This window comes from Bos javanicus, chromosome 2 (assembly GCF_032452875.1).
Source record: "Bos javanicus breed banteng chromosome 2, ARS-OSU_banteng_1.0, whole genome shotgun sequence".
NCBI classification, from domain to species: domain Eukaryota; kingdom Metazoa; phylum Chordata; class Mammalia; order Artiodactyla; family Bovidae; genus Bos; species Bos javanicus.
The window spans coordinates 46,377,839-46,392,179 of NC_083869.1; the positions used below are offsets into that span (position 1 = coordinate 46,377,839).

The 14,341-nt window shown below is 38.0% G+C and overlaps 1 long non-coding RNA gene across 3 annotated transcripts in view; it reads right to left on the bottom strand.

The window, feature by feature from the left end:
• Positions 1 to 8,276: 8,276 nt before the first annotated feature.
• Positions 8,277 to 14,341, bottom strand: part of LOC133260158 (uncharacterized) — a 142,705-nt gene continuing 136,640 nt past the window's right edge. For 2 of the 3 annotated variants that reach the window (XR_009740674.1, XR_009740675.1), the window contains 2 exons: positions 11,843 to 11,904; positions 8,277 to 8,569 (listed from right to left, as the gene is read on the bottom strand). This is a non-coding gene — a long non-coding RNA (uncharacterized LOC133260158). Of the gene's footprint in view, positions 8,570 to 10,572; positions 10,786 to 11,842; positions 11,905 to 14,341 lie in introns of those variants that run through there. The other variant, XR_009740676.1, reaches the window with a different exon arrangement.

Here is a 14,341-nt window from a genome sequence, read left to right on the forward strand (position 1 = left end):
TTTCGTGAGGGTCCATTTTTAATTTAGATGAAAGATTTCATTCTGTAGGTTTCTGAAACACACTGAGGAGAAGGACGGGTTCATTTACTCCTAGAGCCATTCCTCACTCACTTCTTTGTTTTGCAGGTGGTATTTAAATCACAGTATTTCTAGCTCTAAAGCAAGAGCAAGAAAAAAATCTCACCTGCTTCTATGGCTATAATTCAGAATCTGACTCATTTGAGTACCTACAGTACAGAGGGGTAGATCCTAGTATTAATTAGAGCCAACAACAACAAAATCAATCACACTAAGAGGACTCAAAATATGAACCCAAAGAAGTCAACTAGGCTCTGGGAAAAAAAGGACGTCCCATAAAGCAGAGACGGTGACCTTCAGCCAACATCAATAGCACATCAACAGACAAGGGCGGTCCTAAGGGACATTGTTAAGATTAGCTGAGTGCTAAAACAGAATTTCTTGTTTCAATGTGGGCAGTTTTCTAACTCCTCTGGACCTTGACTCTGAATCTGCAACAGTTTCCCACTGGCTAATTCAGCCTTTGGGTCTCAGCTTACACATAACTTCTTTAATGAAATCTTTCCCCTCCCTCCAAACTTGATTAGATCTTGTGTTATATGTTGCTATTCTATTCTTGACTTCTTCATAATGTTCATTACAATTGAAATTATTTATAAAATTATCTGTTTAATTACTAGCTCTTCTGTTGGATTTAACATTCCAGAAGGTAGGACAAGGTCTATTTTGTTCCCTGACATACAGATGTCCAATATTTATTTATTTAATAATCAGCATTTGGAGACAGTATCAAGACTTACATACATAAAAACCTAGAATATTAGGCCTAGATCAGATTTTAAGTTGTAGCTGGTCCAACCTCTATTGCAACATGGGAATCCTCTCTCAAAGTGTATACTGATGATCAATATGCTTTGCTCCTTAAACAATTCCATGAAGGTCAGTAAGTAACATGTGAGACATGGTATTCTACCACTTCTACTTACTAGAAATCACTCCTCAAGTGCTTCCTAAATTTTCCATTTGTCATTTTCAGTCTCAGAAGTAATTCAGAATAAAATCCATTCCTTTCTTTACACAAGAGTGCTTTAAATGTGGCAAAATAGCAAAAATGTGTTTCAATCAGTCTTCCTTCTTCCAGGCATAACCTTGGTTCTTCTAAATATTCCTAATACTATCTGATTTTGATTCTCTTCACAGTTCTTTTTCCTTTATACAGCTTGTGCCCCAATTTGACCAGATCCCACAACATTCCAAATGTGGTATGACCCAGGCAAAGAACAATGAAATCATTGTCTTCCTTGATCTGGACCCTATAATTTTATTAGTGCAGCTTAATTTTTGCATTGCTAGTGGTATCCTACTAACCATATTTTTAAAAAGTGAATTTTACTCAGCTCTTTACCAACTGAGCTATCAGGGGAGCCCTCTACTCAGCTCAGCACTGGCTTAATAAAACTGTAATATCGCTTAGTAAATTTAAGAGTTACTTTTCTTTGACATATGTGTCAGTATTGTATTAAATTCCCATTGCCTTGGGGAAGATTTATTATATAAGAGTATGTGGAAGTGTCTTAAGGCCTATCCCATAACAAGCATATATATATACATATATATATATGCATCTCCTTTTCCTTTCTTTGCCTCAAGACTCCACCAAACAAAACCAGGTCTTTCTGTGACAGTTGGTAATCACCCCAAATTGTTGAATCCTAAAGAACTGCCATGGTCTGCAAAAGGCAGCAACTGTTTTCATTTCAGTGTTGACACATTTTCCAGGCTTTTGAAAACCAAGTTGAAAAAGGATGCACTGCATCAAGTCTCTGAGTCATCAGTGTCTATGGCTCCTTTAACTAGAGGAACCCTGGTGGTATCTCTGCCTTTCCACTCAACAAGAATCCTTCACACAGACCTACTCCTGCTCCCCATAAAGGCCACAGTGCTGTGAGCACAAAGAAACTGCCATATTCATGGTTTACTTCCTATTTCTTATCCACTCTCAAATTGCACTATTGTTAATTGCTCCAGAAAAATAGTGGGCTAAGAAAAAGTTCCTTCAAAGTTTTTCCATAAGATGTTATGCAAAAACTGAATGAATGATATTTTTGGCCAACCCAATATATTACCTTTCCTCTAACTTATTAAATGTCCATGTCTGTATACTTGCAACTATTGTGATGCATTTTTTTTAAACTGGATTCATATGGTTTTATATTATTATTTATTTTACAGTGTTCTAGGATAGAAATTATTTTCTATCAGGATTTTTGCACAGCGCTCTACTGTTTTCTAGGTTTCAATGTTTCTGTTGAAAAAATGCTAATACTTGAATTATATGATATTATTAGGTGATTAGAATAGGAAAAAGGAGTCCAGAATGGCAGTGGCTAAAAGGCAAAGAAGGGAAAAGCCCACAAAAATAGAACAAAGGAAAGTCTGAGGACCAGAGTGAGGACCTCAGGTAAAATAACAGCCCTCCTGGCTAGCCAATTTACGAGGGCAGGCTCAGGGAGAGGAGGAAGAAACAAAAAGAGGAGCCAAAATTGAGCGGGGGGCTTCTCTTCTTGTCTCTTGCGTCGGCCCGTCCTCATGCCTGCAGGATGTTGTTTCCTTTGCTTGCCAATAAAATTGAGCCATAACACCGGTCCACCTGTCACTTCAACTTTTTGCTGTGGTGAGACGGAACCAAGGAAATTATAAACTCCCCAGACACAATCATTCATGTTCAAACAATGCTCCCTTGTGAATGTACCCTGTTCTTGTTTCAAATGCAATACCTTATCTTACTAAGAACTTTACTTGTAGCTCTTTTGTATTTTAAGTTGTATTCTCTTTCTTTTATCAGATTTGCTTTCTCCGAGTCTCCATTTTCTACTTGTTCTTCTTGGTCTTTGCCTTCTACATTGGAGATTTTCAATGTTTGGTTTCCCATGGCCAGCAATTTATATTTAAGAGTAATAGCCTAACACTCTGGAAAAAAAAAAAAGCTGTGGATTGATGGCTTTTACCATGAGTGGTAAAGTGGAGACCATGCTATTTCACTTGAGAAGACCTAATGAGAGTTTTGTAAATCTCTTGTTTTGAACCAGTCTTTTGAGCCCAGAAAAGGAACCCCCTACATTACTTTTATTGATAAATTGTGCTGCCATCAGCATTCTGAGAGCCAAAAAGGAAAAAAGAGCTGGAAGACTCCCAGCACAGAATACAGACTTTCACTTAATCTTGTTCCCTATGTAGGGCCACACCCTGTGCTTAGTTTTGCTTGCTCTCCCTGAGTTAAGAGTCTCCCTACATGAGATCTGCCAAAAACAAAAACTTCATTTCCTCTGCTGAATGGGACTTGGGATTTAGCCTGGTCCTTAAATAGAACTTTCCACCAATCTTCATCAGAGAAGGCAATGGCACCCCACTCCAGTACTCTTGCCTGGAAAATCCCATGGGCGGAGGAGCCTGGTAGGCTGCAGTCCATGGGGTCACAAAGAGTCAGACACGACTGAGGGACTTCACTTTCACTTTCGTGCATTGGAGAAGGAAATGGCAACCCACTCCAGTGTTCTTGCCTGGAGAATCCCAGGGACAGGGGAGCCTGGTGGGCTGCCGTCTGTGGGGTCGCACAGAGTTGGACACGACTGAAGTGACTTACCTTACCAATCTTCATGATTTGGGCCTCATCTCCTAAACCCAATGTAGACATATCTGGTACCCCAAGCCCCTAACACTGGGATTATGTAGGTAAACTGGTTGTCCTGGTTTTGTATCTCCTCAATAAATTCCTCCTTTTCACATCTAGTTAATAAAATACTTACCGAGCTTTCCATTTTCCAAATGAATACTTTTTCCATATAAATGTTTCATACAGAGTTGGACATATTTTACTAAAAACATTAGCTGTTTATCTAAAATTCAAATTTAAACTGGGTAAATTATATTTTATCCAGTAACCAAACATGGTGGAAAGAAGAGTAAAGAAGTGTTCGGAGTCCTGAATTTCCCACCTCACACTATGGAGAATCAAGAGATGGTATTTTGAATTTGATAGAACAGAAAGTTTTTAATATAATATTTAGAGTTAAGTAGTGTGAATAAAATCTTCAGCTAGTATAGCAGAAAAATGCTAATCATCTCTAAAGTTGGGAAATAAGAAAGGAAGTCAAACATTATGGCAACCACCAAAAGACCTAAAAGCAGGAATGATTGAATATGGTGGACACGACTGAAGCGACTTAGCAGCAGCTTAGCAGAAGGCTCAGGGAAGGTGGCTGCAATGACACATGGAGAAGATTATGGGTTTTCAATATCAGTCTTGTAGTACCTTTTGCTTTCTAATGCATGTTTTACTTAAATTTAAAAATTCAATTTGTTTTAAGAAATACATAAAGTGAATATGTATGCTTCTAATATAGATGCCTATAATAAATATCTACAGCGTTGACTTATGAACACTTTTAAATACATCTTAAATTGTGAAAAGTCAGAGTCAGAATAGCTAAAGTTTCAAAGAAAGAAGTCTATTGGAGAAATTAGATTTTCCCTTTTCCTAGTAAGAAGAGACATTTTCTTTCCCTAGGGAAAATGTTGGCTATGAAAGCAAAATGCCCGGCAGGTGATAATAATCTTGCTTTCATGAAAGAGCAGTCAAGGAGAACACATTCATTTGTCTACTTCCACAGTTTGCTGCATTTACTGTCAGATATCTGAGCACTGTTCCCATTTTTAATAATGATTAAATAAGTAATTGTTTCATTAGTCTTCATCTTGGGGTTTACTACAATCTAGGTTTCATGAGTAAGCATACTAATTTGTCTGATTAATTTCCGTCTAGCAGTAATTTTAGTTAATAAGAGTGATAAAGGCAATACACAGAAAATATAACATTTATGTAATTACTAACTAAAGTTATGAATATAAAATATGCAATTTCCAAAATAGAGAAGGATAAAAAATAATAATAATATATTTGCATAGCAACATTTAACAAACTTGATATATAATGTCTGGTCAGTGAATCTACTTTGAGTTAAACTGGTTGACCTCACACACACAAAATGCTGTTGTAACCTTCATGTTCAATACTGTAGGGTCTCTGATTGAGTTTCTCTGGTAATAAAATAAAATTACTCCATACGTTTGATGCTTGGGTTGGGAAGATCCCCTGGGGAAGGGAATGGCTACCCACTCTAGTACTCCGGCCTGGAGAATTCCATGGACTGTATAGTCCATGGGGTCACAAAGAGTCAGACAGGAAAGTGCGACTTTCACTTGCCCTATACATCATGATCTTACAAATAATTGGCACGTTCTAGAGATAAAAAATTATTTTTATAGTCATCTAAATCTCTGGTTATTGAGGGCAGGAGGAAAAGGGGACGACAGAGGATGAGATGGCTGGATGGCATCATGGACTCGATGGACATGAGGTTGAGTGAACTCCAGGAGTTGGTGATGGACAGGGATGCCTGGCGTGCAGCGATTCATGGGGTCACAAAGAGTCGGATACGACTGAGCGACTGACCTGAGCCTGAAATCTACGGTGGGGCTTCCTAGGTGGCGCTAGTGGCAAAGAATCTGCCTGCCAATGTAGGAAACATAAAAGACCCAGGTTCGATCCCTGGGTCAGGAATATCCCATGGAGGAGGGCATGACAACCCACTCCAATATTCTTGCCTGGAAAATCCTATGAACAGGGGAGCCTAGTGAGCTATAGTCTATAGGGTCACAGAGTCAGACATGACTGAAGCAACTAAGCTCAAATCTATGGTGAAAGTCATGCCTACAAAATATTGCAGCCAATTACCACAGAGTACACATAAAATCCATCCTAGTTCCATGCTGAATGCTTACTCTTCTCAGTTGTATTTACAAAAGTACGCCTCACCGAAAGAAAAGGAAATGATAGCAGTGCTGAACCTAAAACAAAAGTCAAGATTTGCATGAATTATTTATGATTAAGGTTATTTTCTACTTAAGATTCATAATATACTTTACCTTATTTTACAACAGAAAGAGAAATTATGGCTCAATTTACTAAAATAATTATAATCATAATCACATCTGCTCTTGAAGACTGTCAAATATCTCCAAAGTGCACTGCATACATTTCCTTTACTGGATTCCCTCTTTTATGAGTTAATTAAACAATTTCACAGCATTATTGTACAACTATTCTGCATGGCACACTGTTTGTACAGAACATTCCCTTTAATAGCCCTATTCTTCAAACAGATGTTCATTTAAAAATTTTTACAGATTTTGTTGGAAGAACAATTAGTGCATTTATCCTACTATGTTGTCACCTTTCTTTGGATTTTGAAGCACATCTATGTCTCTTATGGAAAACCTGATGTGATCAGCAATTTTAAAGGGAGGGACAAAAAACACCCTTTAGCAAATGTCTAGGGTCAGTGAGAGAAGGCAATGGCACCCCACTCCAGTACTCTTGCCTGGAAAATCCCATGGATGGAGGAGCCTGGTAGGCTGCAGTCCATGGGGTCGCTAAGAGTCGGACACGACTGAGCGACTTCACTTTCACTTTTCACTTTCATGCATTGGAGAAGGAAATGGCAACCCACTCCAGTGTTCTTGCCTGGAGAATCCCAGGGACGGGGAAGCCTGGTGGGCTGCTGCCTATGGGGTCGCACAGGGTCAGACACGACTGAAGCGACTTAGCAGCAGCAGCAGCAGGGTCAGTGAACAAGGGTATCAGAGCAAATTACCCCCAAATGATGGCTATTCAAAGTTACCTTGGTATTAGAGAACAAAGTCATGAAGAACTTCTCTCAAAGGCATGGAAAAATAAAAATACATGATGGCACACTTCTCCAGTCTACTCATTTTGTTTTTATGAAATTTTACTTAGGCCCCCCAAGCAGACGGAATTCATTATAAACCAGAGTTAAAAGGACAGATTAAAGAAAAAGAAATGGATACAAGACCTCTGTAAATTTGTTTATCAAAAGACAACTAAATCAGTAATTCCTTAAGACTTGTTTTCCTTCACAGTGTTATGAATTGGCTTATCTTACCTAAGGGCTTCCCTTATAGCTCAGTTGGTAAAGAATCCACCTACAATGTGGGAGATCTCGGTTCAATCCCTGGGTTGGGAGGATCCCCTGGAGAAGGGAAAGGCTACTCACTCCAGTATTCTGGCCTGGAGAATTCCATAGACTATATAGTCCATGGGGTCGCCAAGAGTCAGACATGACTGAGCAACTTGCAGTTTCAATTTCACTTTCATCTTACTTAAATATTTTAAAGGAAAGAGATGTCATCTACCATATATTTTGAGGAGAAAATTTCCTTCCTTGCTTGACTCAAATCTAGTTTTACTGGCTTTGAGTTCTCTGGCCAGGTTTGCTTTATGCAATTTTTCTCAATGAATGCCTCCTCTCTGTCTTAACTGTTGCAAACAGTCAACTGTGTTCACCAGTGTAGATGCTGCATCTCATGTGAAAAACGACTATTTTGTTTTCCTTCTGAGAGTAATCTTGCTGCATCATGTCAGAATCACACTCTTTTCACAGTAGTTTAAATAAACATTGGCACAGAAACATATTTTATCCTTTCTTTTGAACTATGGATTAATGTATTATGAACATCTATTTACCACTGTAAAAGTATAATGTGAATCCACTTAGGTGGAAATATAGTGTCAAGTAAAATGAGAGATCATTATATTTGCAGAGCTCTTCTTCTGTCTCTCTCTTTTTTTTTAACTAGAATTTGGTCCTATTGGAATAAGAAAACCTGGAAAGTTGAGGCATCACTAGGAATTTAAAATATGCTCACAAAATGAGCACCTCATTTTTAGGTTAAAAATGTGCAAAATATTAATTACTGGAAAGTTTTAGAATTGCTCCATAATATCCCAGTCTCCTCAGCAAATAAAGCAGAGTTTAAGTAATGAGTTTTGAATTGTTTATCTAGACCTAAGATCTCTATTAGAGACAGAACAACAAAAACAAAGATCTCTAAACAGGAATGGTCTCTAGGAACATTATTTTAAATCTTATGAGGTGCCATTTTGGGAAAGTAAAGTCGAATGATTAAGATCTGTGGGTACAATGGGAGGGCATTTCTCACTGCCATGTTAGTTTGGGGCATTGAGTGATAGCAGAACATCATATATATGGCACATTGCCAGAAGTGGTGTACTCCAGTCACTGCAAAGGGAGTCCATGTAGGCACTGTTTAGAATGACTGCAATTTGAAAACCACCTAAGATGTTCAAATTTTCATATAGCTATGTAATAAAATGCTCTTTGTACATGAAAATGATTATGTGTTTTTGCTTAGTAGCATTGAAGAATGATTACAATGTAAATGCTTAAGAGAAAAAAAATAAGTTTAGAAAAACCCATATGGATATCATGAACTCAGATCTATTTACACCCTGGTGGCTCAGATGGTAAAGAATCTCCCTGCAATGCAGAAGACTCACGTTCAATCTCTGGATTGGGAAAAACCCCTGGAGAAAGGAATGGCAACCCACTCCATTCGTCTTGCCTGGAGAATTCCATGGCCAGAGGAGCCTGGAGGGCTACAGTCCATGAGGCTGCAAAGAATCGGACATGACTGAGTGACTAACACTTATGAACACCTGTTGTCCATACTAAGCAACTTAGTTCTCATCTAATCTCTCCCCTTACTTTCTACTAAACAAGATATTTTTGACACTACAGTGGTCACAAAGGTAATCTGCAGACATATACATAGACACGAACACTGAGCTTGTAGGTCAAGTATCAGGCTACATTATTACATTGCTTGTGTGTGTGTGTTTCATCTGAAATCCTTTTTGAAGTATAAACATTCATCCAGAAGGATTCAGTAAACATATGAATATGGTGATGAATTTTGATGAACTATGGTGAGATAGTTACTATCTCAGTAACTATCACCCACATCAAAAAAGAAAATTTCCAACCTCATTCCTGCTGCCTCTCAGTCATTTCTACTTCCACTCAAGCTTAACCACTATCTGATTTAGAATACTTTGTCTTGCATCTTTTGCTCAATACTATTTTTTGTGACATTCTTCTGTGTTCTTGTATATAGTTCATTTATCTTTACAGCTATATAACATTTCATTTTATAAACATACCACCATTTATATACCCATTCTTCTACTAATGGACATGTGGGTTGTTTCTAGTATGTAACTTTTAAAAATAGTGCTGCTATGAACATAATTGTGACACAGACTGGTATCTCAAAGTTAAGCCACTCTTAAATGACTACTTAAATGGAACTTTACTAAGTCTCATTAAAAATTGGAGATATATATATGTATATGTGTGTTGTCATGGATTATGGATGATATGGATATATAATCTGTATTATTTTTCCTAATTTTAAGGGACATTCACATCTGTTTGGTTACTAATTTTTCTTTTTTGTAGTGTCCTAATCAGATTTTGGTATTAAAGTTGTTCTGGGTTCATATGTTAAGAAATCTTCCTCTCTATACTCTAGAGTCATTTTTTACAAGCTCATTCTTATTATAAATATTAATAAGTATTTATGAGGAAGTCATTTTGTCTTGAAGTTTTCTTGTGGGAAGTTTTAGTAACAATATATTCAATTTCTTCAAAACACATATGATCATTTACACTGTATCACTTCTGGTAAGTTGTTTTTCATAAAACTTTTCCATTTACTCTACATGGTAGATGCCTAAAGTTTTCTCAATATTGCCTTTCTAAATGTTTTAGTATCTATATTATCGACCATCTTTGTAATCTCTAACATTGGTAATATTTTTTCCTTTCGGTCAGCTTTGGTAAAGATTTATTGCTTTTATTAGTACTTTCAATAAATCAAATTTGGTTTGTTGATTTTTCTCTATTTTAAGTTTGTTTCCTTTTTCATTGATTTCTGATCTTATTTTTAGAATTTCCTTCTTTTCCTTTCTTTGGTTTGGATTTGCACTTTCCTGTGTTCTTCAGATGGAAGTTTGCATAATTCTTTTTCAGCCTTACTTCAAATACAAATATAAATACTGCTTTTCTTTTTATGTAATTTGTGTTTATGTTGGAGTTTAGCTAGTAAATCTTAACTACAAAAAAATTAGAATATTAACATTAGGTGCCATAATAGCTGATATTGCATTAAGTTATGCAACAAGTGTTTACTGAATGTCTGCTACATGCCAGGCGATAGGGACACGGTGGTGAATAACACACAGTGATACCACACCCTCATGGAGCTTATATTAATGGGGGATAGCAGGTAATAGTCACATAAACAAATATTCATTATCTGCCAGCTACTTTTAAATGGTTGTGACTTTCAAAAGTAAAAAGGATCAGGACAAACAGTAGGATGACAAAAGAAAAAAAAGATACCGTTAAGTATGTCAGAAGACAGGCATTATCATCTTACATAGAAGACAGTTAAGTCACAAAGACCGTGTGAACATGTTTATAACCAACAGATGGATGGAGTCTCCAAATACGATATTTTTTCCACTTTATCAAGATTTTTTTCAGAGAGCCAGGCACTCTCTTAAGGGCTTCCTTCATTTATTTTAGGCACATATAGTCCAGGACTCAAAGATAGTTATAAACAGCAGATAACAGCAGGTATTTTCAATGAAGGTTTTAATAATTCAACTGGTCTTTTGGTAATGAGGCTAACATTCAAGGTTTGATTAGCAGAATCAAATGGTTATTACTGGAGGACATTCAGAGATTGTTTTATTTGAACTTATTATTTATAGATTGATCACAAGCAGGATGGAAGACAAATGTGTAAATGGTCAGTGTAAAGCTACAAGAGAAACAAAGGGAACACAATGTATATGCCTTAGAAAGCAACTGTATCTTTGCAGAAAAACTCACAGTATATAAATGAGCATTTCTCTCAGCCTTAAAATTGAAAATGCTGTTATCAGACATCCCTTTTCCTCGGTTTCTTAAATGGTTACTTACTTCAAGTTCCTTTTTATGCATTCCCTAAGTAAAGTCTCACAAATAAACAAAAGACACTGTATGAGCTCCATCTACAAACAAGCTCCAAGCAGGAATTTCAGCTGCTCTGTTGTTTGTTTCCCTTTGCTTCACTGCTCCTGGCTGACCCAAAGCCAGCCAGCCAGCCCCGCTTTGCCTTCAGCAGAAGAGACTGAACAAAGAAATCCCAGGACCCAAACTGTTCAAAAGATTTTCTGCATGTACTTCAGGGCCAGTGAATTTTCAAAAGCTGTGCTTTCGGCTTTTAAAACTAAGAAGGGCCGGGATGAACACCAAACTGGATACTGTTGGGTTGCGAGAGAATGACAGTGACTGAAGGGAGAAAGCCTCCTCCAGAGACGTTCTGAAATGCGGAGAGGAAGACCTCCACCATAAGGAACAATTGCTGAAGGAAAAGTCAGATTTGGTGCTGGAAGGGTACACAACATGCTCACCTCTGTCAGATTCCGATTCCAGAGGTAACTAACCTGATCTGACAAACCACACCAACGGCCACAATCCCAGTTTCTGCTCTGACCGTTTGAGTTTCCGTTTGGTGAATGTTGTTTAAAAACCATCAACCCGACAGAAGAACTGTGCCTAATTAACACTCCCCTAATACCCCAGCAAACAGCAAACCTGCTGCGGGGGAAAAACGCATTCACACGTCCTTATCAAATTAAGGTCCCTAAAACGCTCCTAATTAGCTAAGATCAATTGATGTGACAGCAAAATGAATGTGTTTATACTGTCAGCTAAAGGTACAGTCAGAGAAGTGTCTAACGTATAAAGAAGCTGCTGGAGTCTTAAAGCAGTTAATAAAGGTTTGGGGCTGAGTGGATTTTATCAGTGACATGCAGAATCTGATGAAGATTTACCTTCGAAGCAGTAGACATCTCGGGGCATTGGAGTCCTTCTAATTATGATTATTCATTAAAACCTGAGTGGGGGAAATATATAGTTAATCAATAATGATCATGTAGACCTTGGTGCTTATTTGCAACCACACAGAAAAATGCACACACACTTCCAACAAAAGATGTGCTTCAGGCTGTCATTAGCAGGCTCTGTATGAGTTAGCTACATTTTCCATGAAGCTTCCATGGGTCATGACTCTTCAGCAAACTTTTCTTTTTTTTCCTCTTTAGGATTATGCTCAGTTGAGAACTTGAGACAAAAAAGTGGTACTTGCCAAATAACCCAGGTTGGAAGTCTGTGAATTAATTACCTGGTTTCCATTTCTCTCCAGTATTCTTATTTTGATTCTAAGAATACTGGGCAAGTTAGAACTGTCTTACTGATAACATAATGGATTATTAAGAGAGAAATGCCCACTTTGTGACAATCAGTAAAATGCAGTTTAAAGGAACAACAATTATACATACCATGACCTCCTTCAATTCTAGAACAAGTATCTTTCTTTTGTAATCGAGTTTTGGACAAGCTATACAGCAAAGACCAGCAGCTCCTCTGATTACAGGTGACCCTGGCTGAAACCATCTTCTGCAAAGATTCCACCTGATTTCTCCCCATGTCAGTGGACACAATGGGTACCATGGGCTCCCATGTGCGGATGGTGCGTTTGTTTACTTAGTGAAGTGTCTGGAGGCCTCTACTGGTGTTTAGGAAAACATCAACTGAGACAGAACAGTAACCCAAAAAGGATTCTAAGCAGATGAACCTCCTTTTCATGTCTAAAACTTCATTTCTATATTTTTTAGCACTCTTTCATTACTGAAAACACTGGTAAGCTGATTAGTATCATTTCCCAACATCACCTTTTCCAAGAGCGCTGTGTGGCTGTACAGCCTGTGTTCTCCTCTCTCTGGCAAATGCCATCATGTCCTGCCCATCCTGGCCGCACTAACTTATCTGCCTGAAGATTACTTTTTCACCCTCTGTCAATTTATATCATGTCTGAACTCCCTGTTCTCTGGAGATCAGGGCAGATTTTCCATCAAGCCAGCTGTTTGTCTTTTTTTTTAAAAAAAAGCAAAACAATGTCTTTATAAATTAATGATATCCACGTAAGATGGGAGTAAAAAAAATCAGGTTCTGTTTTCATATCTGTTGTACATCCAGTCTGGTAAAATGACAAATACATAAAAAACACAGTGAGAAGCTGCCGGAAAAGTGATTATAAAATTATTTATAAAACATATAGAAAGAAAGGAGGAGATTATCATTAATTGTGACTAGGCTATATGTCATGCTCTTTTAGGAATTTCCCCAAATATACCAATAATAAGAACATTTTCTTTCCACATTCAACAGCTTATGAAATTCTTTGTAATTTTTATGATACATAACCACAGTATTCTTCCACCAGTGAAAGAAGAGCGCAGAAAAAGGGAAAAATTGAATCAAATAACACAAGCAGCGATCTTAATCACTATAAAGGACCTATGTATTTCAAAATTGAACCCAGGCAATTTGAAATATAGGAAAGGGAGATAATTCTATAGGTTAAATTGCCACATGTCTTATGTCTAGTTCTCTAAACAACAGAGCCTAATAGTAAGATTTTTCTGGAAGTTATTTTTTTAAGGGAGTACTCTTGGGAGTGACCAGCAGAAGAGATAGGAATAAGATGAAAAGCAGAGATGCTAAACAAGGGATTGACTTCTGGTACACCCAGCCTCATTCTGATTTGGTAAGATCATACCAGGCTGCTATCTCCCACCTGGAGGCAAGATAGTGGGTATCTGGTACCTCTACCATTCGTGAAATGGCTATGGAACCCACAAGCCCTTCTGGATGAGGTGGCTCCGGGTGCCAAAAGGTTTTCAATACTGAGTCACTGTCATCAGTAACCACAGCAGCCTTCAAAGGGCTCCCCAGAGAACTGAGAGAGACATCCATAGAGTCTGCTACACTATGTGATGCTTTTGCAGCATTTATTGAGAACCAGTGTTCAGTCTTACATTAAACAGAGTTTTGTGACAGCCTGGTAAACCTAAAGGCTAATCAGATCTTTTAGGGAATGAAGACAGTGAAGGGGGTCAGAACAAGTCTCTCCAAAATGTGTTAGCTTTGGCACGTGGACTATTTTGAGCTGAAGACAATCAAGACCCAGCAGATTCAGGAAAAACTTTTACATCTCCTGTAATTGCCTAAAAGGTGGCCTGGCCCACGAAGAGAACTATCACCGGAAATAATTACAAAGACTCTGGGCTAGGTGTGGTAAGCTGGGGGAGCTGGGGAAGCTCAGCTGGGCCTGGAGATCAGATTCCCTTCTGTGTCCATTGTCTCTGCATGACAGGGCTACCGTTTACTCACCAAACATTTGCTCTTCCCATCTCCCTGTCTTCCTCTTCTTTGAAGTCCCAGATCCCTGCTCCCTCTCCTGAACTCAGAGCAACATACAAGCTTCAGTC